This window comes from Dromiciops gliroides, chromosome 3 (genome assembly GCF_019393635.1).
Source record: "Dromiciops gliroides isolate mDroGli1 chromosome 3, mDroGli1.pri, whole genome shotgun sequence".
Taxonomy (NCBI): Eukaryota; Metazoa; Chordata; class Mammalia; order Microbiotheria; family Microbiotheriidae; genus Dromiciops; species Dromiciops gliroides.
The window spans coordinates 189,226,153-189,233,741 of NC_057863.1; positions in this window are offsets into that span (position 1 = coordinate 189,226,153).

Here is a 7,589-nt window from a genome sequence, read left to right on the forward strand (position 1 = left end):
TATGACTTCTGCATCACTGGGACCTAGCATCTCATTAGCAGCCAGTATATTGCCTTGACACATAGTATGCCATCAATCAACATGTGTTGCATTGGATTTGAGTAATGAATTGAATTGACCATATTTTACTTTTTTCAGTGTGTCCCCTTTACTTTTTTAAGAGGTGTCGTGTTCAGACAAAATAATCCCCTTTTACACAGGAAAAAAAAAAGGAAAACTAGACACAAACAAGTTTCCACTCATCAGATTTGGTTTTTTACCTGTGCTTTTCTTGGGCTGGATGCTGGATGCAGAAACATTCACTGCCAATGCACAGAAAAGGAAGAAAAACCCAAATTTCTGGAGGCAGGAAACTGAAATCTGAGGTCCAGTACCTGGAAATCTAGAAAAAGTGAGAAAGGTCAGACAGGAAACCATAAGCCAACCAAAGTGTTGCACATATCCCCTGAGGATCCCCTGAAGGGATATCACAAACAGGCCCTGGGACACTGGAGAGGCTAGACCAAAGGTTCTCAAAGTAATCACATCCTGATCCTAGGATTGAGGGTTTAGAACTGAGAGGGAATTTAGAAGCTACTAGTCCAACCCCCTCTTTTTTTTTTTTTTTTTTTTTAGTGAGGCAATTGGGGTTAAGTGATTTGCCCAGGGTCACACAGCTAGTAAGTGTTAAGTGGTCTGAGGCCAGATTTGAACTCAGGTACTCCTGACTCCAGGGCCGGTGCTCTATCCACTATGCCATCTAGCTGCCCCCCAAACTCCTCTTTTTACAGATGAGGCAACTGAGATTCAGAGAAGAAGTGAGGTGTCTAAGACCAGACAGATCACAAATGTCTATGGCTCCCAATCTACCATTTTTACCATTACTGCACTTAAGGTAGTGAAGTGGTAGCTACTGTGCCTCTGCCTGAAATTGCCCATGAGGGAAGGAAGCCTTAGGTCGTAGAGATTGGAGCACTTGGAAACAGCAAGGTAACATTCCTTTTGCTCATCTGTTGCCTCTGCTCCCCCCAAGAGTTGAAATCCCGATTACTTAAGCATTATATGAAGAATTTGAAGAGGATTGGAAAAAAGATGAAAATGATTAGCATGATTCAGTTCTGGGTACCACATTTTTGTTGCTATTGTTTAGTTGTGTAAAGCCAAAAATTCTAACTGTGAAGTCTAAAAAACTCTAATGTGTGGTCACCTTAAATTAGAAGCTGTAGCACCAGTCTTTGGACATTAAGCAAAATTAAGCAAAGAGAGAGAGAGAGAGAGAGAGAGAGAGAGAGAGAGAGAGAGAGAGTAAAAACAGCTTTCATCTAGCTATCTAAGATTTCCTGAACGAAAAGACCCAGATCCTTAGCTGTTTCTCCCAGAAGCTCCCTGTGAAACAGGAAAAAGGGCCGTCCTCACACACAGCTCCAAGTTAATTGGCTGATACGATTGATAGACAAGACTAACAGGTGGTAACTTTCAGATGCCAGGCAACTTCCCGATGCTGTCTTATTTTAGGAAGGGTATTGATAAGCTTAGTGGATTCAGAAGGGCATCAAGGTCATGTTAACTGTGTAGTTCAAGAATCTCCAATGGTTTCTTATTGCCTATAAGATAAAATACAAATGCCTCAGATTGTCATTTAAATACCCCCAAACTGTAGCCAGCCTTCACTTTTCACTAGTGCTCTTTACATTCCCTCTATTTCAGCTGAACTGGCCTATTTGCTGCTCCCCTGAATTCAATACTCCTACCAACTCTATGCCTTTGTACAAGCTGTTTACCTGTGCCCTCCCTCTTCAATTCCATCCTTTAGAATGTTACTTTCTTCAAGGCTCAGCTCTGTTGCTATTTTCTTGCCTAACTGATTTTTTTAAACATTCACTTACGAAAAATATTCCATTCTACAATGAACAAATGGAGTCACTATCTATATACAACTTTATACTTATAGATTATGTTCTTTAGACTTCTCCTTATGTCATTTCAGACATATTTGTTATTTCTCCAAATCAGATGGTATGTTCCTCAAAGATAGGAATCATATCTTTTCTTTATTTGGTTATCTCCCAAAGAGATGTTCAGTATTTACTTCAATAGTTCAAAAGGTCCAGACTACTCCCTTCATCAACACATATGGCACAGTAGAGGGCTGGGCCTGGAGTCAGGAAGACCTGAGTTCAAATCCAGGCTCAGACAATTACTAGAAAGTCACTTAACCTTTGCTTCAGTTTCCTCATTTGCAAAATAGGACAATAATATCATCTACAATCCAGAGTTCAGTTTTTGTGCAGATCAAATGAGATAACAATTGTAAAGTGCTTAGTACATAGTAGGTACTATATTAATGTTAGCTATATAAATGTATATGTGTATGTGCATGTATATTCATAAATGTATATATGTATATGTATGTGTGTATATCCATGTTTTAGGAATTGATAATCCATGACAGGCCATGGCCATTGAAATTGTTGGTCTTGTGGGCAAACTTCTGGCAATGAGCTAGAATTTAGTTAACCTAGTCTTCAGATGATAGCCATGTGGTCTACCAATGGTCAGGCCCATCCTTGAAGTCATTCTCTCTTTGTAGTTCCTGCCTTTGAGCTACCAGCACCTCCAATAACTCACCACCACTTCCATACCACAATTAAGTATCAGCTGCAGACATAAGTCAACCACTGTCCATCAGATTGGGTTTGCAAGCCATATTCAGCTTTGGATAGAATAGTTATTGGGTTTTTTTTTTCCACAATAGGATATTTGTTGTGGGTACACACTAGCCAGCTCTTTGGCCTGGGAGATTTCAGGCCCATTTTCTCTTTGCTTTTTACAGAATGTGGCTCCACCATGAGGTAGCCTAAAGAGTCCTGGAGAACTAATATATTGGAAGGTGAGCTTCTTGAGGGAAGGAAATATTTCTTTTTAAAAAAAATTTCTCTTTAAGGGAAAAGGACCCACATGTACAAAAATATTTATAGCAGCTCTCTTTGTTGTGGCAAAGAACTGGAAATTGAGGGAATGACCATCAATTGGGGAATGGCTAAACAAGCTGTGGTATGTGATTGTAATGGAATACTATTGTGCTGTAAGAAATGATGAGCAAGAGGTGTTCAGAGAAACCTAGAAGGATTTACATGAACTGATGCTGACTGAGAAGAACAGAACCAGGAGAACATTGTACACAGTAACAGCAACATTGTGTGATGAACAATGGTGATAGACTTGGCTCTCCTCAGCAGTGCAATGATCCAAAACAATTTCAAAGAACTCATGATAGAAAATGTTCTCAACATCCAGAAAAAAGAACTGTGGATTATGAATGCAGATTGAACTATACTGTTTCTACTTTTGGGCTGTGTTTTTTTTCTCCTTCTTTTTTGAGATTTTTCCCTTGTGGTCTGATTCTTCTTTTACAAGATGCAGAAATATGTGTAACGTGATTGCACATATATAACCTATATCAGATTGCTTTCCATCTTGGAGAGGAGGGAGGGAAGAGAGGGTGGGAGAAAAATTTGGAACTAAAAATCCTATGAAAACAAATGTTGAAAACTAGCCTTATATGTAACTAGAAAATAATAAAATACTTTTACTTTTAAAAAATTATCTTTATATCCCAATTGGCATTTTAAAAAATTGAAATTAAATTCCCTCAGTCCCTAAGTCTAGGACACAGTTTCTTCAGATCAAATTAGGTGACATTGCTGACTATAAAAGGGTCATAGAAGTCCTAGGAAACAAGGACAGTAGGGAGGTTCAAGAGATAGAGGGACTCACTAAATAAATTCTTACCAAGAGTCAGTGGTGGTCCTAAAATCAAAGCCCAATGTAACTGCCACTCTGACAGGTAAACAGAAAGGGAAGTGTGCTAGAATCAATCTTTGGGATGGTTAATTTCAGATTATAAAACTAGAAACTCTAAAGGAAGAAATCTATGATAGAACTTTGCTGCAAGAATGGTTGGCATATGACAAGAGGTTGGTTCAATTCAACAAATATTTATGATGTGGTATAATAAAAAGTACAATAGCTTTAGGGGAAGAAGACCTGGGTTCAAATTCTGCCTCTCATATTTACTACCTGCATGACTTTATGCAAGTCACTTAAACTCCATGGACCTCCACTTCCACATCTATAAAATGAAAAGGTAGACTAGATGGCCTTAGAGATACTTTCTATCCTATGATCCTAAGTACCTACTATGTATTAGATACTATTCTAGGATTTAGGGGTACAGTGATAAAATAAAATGCAGATCTGCCATTAAAGGGAAACTAGGTGGTACAGTGGATAGAGTACCAGACCTGACATCAGGAAGATTCAATTCTGGATTGAATTCTGAATTCAGATCTGGCCTCAGACACTTACTAGCTGCGTGACCCTGGGCAAATCATTTAAACCATTTGCCACAGTTTCTTTATCTGTAAAATGAGCTGGAAATGACAAACCACTCTAGTATCTCTGCCAAGAAAACCCCAAATGGGGTCATGAAAAGTCAGACATGACTGAAAATGACTGCCTTCAAAGAAATTACAATCCGGTGAGGGGAAATAGAGTATAATGTAATGTGATGTAATCACCTGTAACCATGATATCAAGAGAAATCCAAACAAAATGGCAGTGACAACTTGGCACACTTCTGTAGTCTTAACAGTTATAGCTCAAATAGCAATTCTTAGGGAGAAATATGAACCCATAGTGCTTAAAAAGCCTCAGTGCACTTATCTGATGATGAGATGACAGCGCTGGGGATGGTAGAAAGAGCTTTGGGAGACTTGTGGTCTAGTCCCTGATGTTATACTAACTAATGTCTGTATGGGACATCAATTAACAACCAACTAGCATTTATTAAATACCTTCTAGGTGGTAGGCATTTTACTGAGCTTTTAGATCCAAAAACAAAAATGAAGTAGTCCCTGCCCTCAAGGAGGGCATTCTGTCAAGAAAACACAGAGTTCTCTTACAGTCTTCCCATCCTTATGATTCTCTTTCTTTGGAATGTAACAAACAATAAACATTCAAAACTGGGCTTGCACTTTGCATAAAACACTTCCATTCTTCTCCAGTTATATGATTAGTTCCCTTTTTTGTTTGTTTTGTTTTTTAAGTAGTGAATCAGAAACATCTGGCCAAACCTTAGAGATGTTGACTAATTGGGGACAAGGGTCAATCCAAACTAATAAAAAGTCTACATTTAGAAAGTTTTAAAAGCATAGTTTTCTTTCAAGGACTAATAAAGCCTAGGTAAGTTGTTTGTTGATGAAGAAGCCTTGAAACCTTCTTTGGTAAATAAAGGCCATGTTTATTATACTAGTAGTTGCTTCTGAAGTATTTAAAAAACAATTGTTTCAAATTTTATGCATATCCTCTGTGATGTTATAAGTTGTTCATTTTATAAGTCGTTCAAAGTCCCTTTTTCGGCCCAGACACAAATGGTTAGACATGTAAATATGCACAGTTTGAATTAAGGAGATTGTAGTACAGTGGATAGAGCCCCATCCCTGGAGTGAGGAAGACACTTACTAGCTGGGTGACACCCCGAAAGTTGCTTAACCCTGCTTTGTCTCAGTTTCCTCATCTGTAAAACAAACTAAAGAAAATGGCAAAACACTTCAGTCTCTTTGCCAAGAATACCCCAAATGGGGTCAGATAGGACGAAAATGACTCAACAACAACAAAAATAAATAAACATGTTTCCCAAGTCATTGAGGAAAGACATATTTTGGGGGGTCACCTAGAGACAGTTTCCCAATAGGCTCCTAAGAGATTCCCAAAAGGCAGCAAGATTTAGAGAATAGTATGTAGGGAGCCTGGGTTTGAATCTTCCCTCAGCTGTGTGACTATACTATGAAGGGAAAATGATCATTCTAACACCCACTTCACAAGTTGTTGTGAAGAAAGCACTTGGTGTACATCAAACAACTATACAAATGTGAACTATGTTTACTACGATTGCTAGTGTGACTGGAGTATGTCACTAAATGATCCCCTAGTACCCTGAGCTAGGGCAGCTAGGTGGCACAGTGGATAGAGTGCTGGGCCTGGAGTCAGGAAGACTCATCTTCCTGAGTTCAAATCTGGCCTCAGACACTTCCTAGCTGTGTGACCCTTGTGCAAGAAACTTCACTCTGTTTATCTCCATTTCCTCATCCGTAAAACGAGCTGGAGAAGGAAATGGCAAACCACTCCAGTATCTTTGCCAAGAAAACCCCCACACAGGGTCATAAAGAGTTGGACACAATTGAAATTACTCAGCAACAACGTACCCTGAGAGACTTAAGCACATATGGGTAGGCACTGGGACAAGTGTGACTGTTAGGAATGGAAGGTACTGAGGCAGCTAGGTGGCACAGTGGATAGAGCACTGGCCCTGGATTCAGGAGGACCTGAGTTCAAATTCGGCCTCAGACACTTAACAATTACTAGCTGTGTGACCCTAGGCAAGGCACTGCCTCACCAAAAAAAAAAAAAAAAAAAGAAAGAAAGAAGAGAAGAGAAGAGAAGAGAAGAGAAGAGAAGAGAAGAGAAGAGAAGAGAAGAGAAGAGAAGAGAAGAGAAGAGAAGAGAAGAGAAGAGAAAAGAAAAGAAAAGAAAAGAAAAGAAAAGGAATGGGAGGTACCTGTGAGTTTATCTAGTCATTGTAGTGTGCAAAGGATGCTAGGTTTAGTATCTGAAAATCTGGGTCTGAATCATACTTACTACCTGTATAACCAAAGGCAATAAAATAATAAAGGCTCAAACATAGCATTTCTAAAGTAGTTTGAGATTTACAATAACTCTATGAGGTGGGAAATGTAAGTATTATTACATTTTACAGATAGGAAACTGAGGGTCAGAAAGGGGAAATAGCTGGTAAGTTTTAGGGCCAGGACCTGAACCCAGGTTCCTGATTTCAGGTCCAGCATATCTTCTAGTTTGCTACTATACTACCAACCTATGTAAATTAGTCTCTCTGGGTCTCAGTTTCCCCACTTGTTAAATAAGAAAATCTTAGTTCTTTGAGCTTCTTCATTTTTACCTGGTTCCCTTTTTTAAATGAATAATCCTTCACCAGTGAGAGAGACAGGGAGGAGGAGCAGGAGCAGGAGAAGAATGAGAAGGAAGAGGAGGAGGAAGAGGAGGAGGAGGAATAGAGAGAAAGGGGTGGGGGAGAGTAGCTGGACCTAGGTTCAAGTAAGTCATGCCTCTGACACACTGTGTGACCCTGGAGAAGTCACTTAACTTCTTAATAACTTCTGCTCTAGCTAATTCTCCAAGACTTGTAAATTGAAAAGATTGGGAAGTGAAATCCTGCCAATCTGCATTGATAGTGCAAGTTTCCTCAACTAGAAGTTCCCTGTACCAGTGAAATCACAAGTCCACTCCCTCTCCCAGATAGATGGACAGATGAACAAACATACAGATAGAAACAGAGATAGAGACAAAAAGATACAAACAGGAACTCCATTTCTTTAGATAAAAAACATTCAAACTCACAAAGGTGAACTAATGAAAATTCATCACCCTTATTGCTGTCTCCAGCAGATAATTTTCCCTAGAAAGTATACTCTCTGAAGGCAGAGACTATTTTTCATGCTATCTTTGTATCCCCAACACCTGGCTCAGTGCTT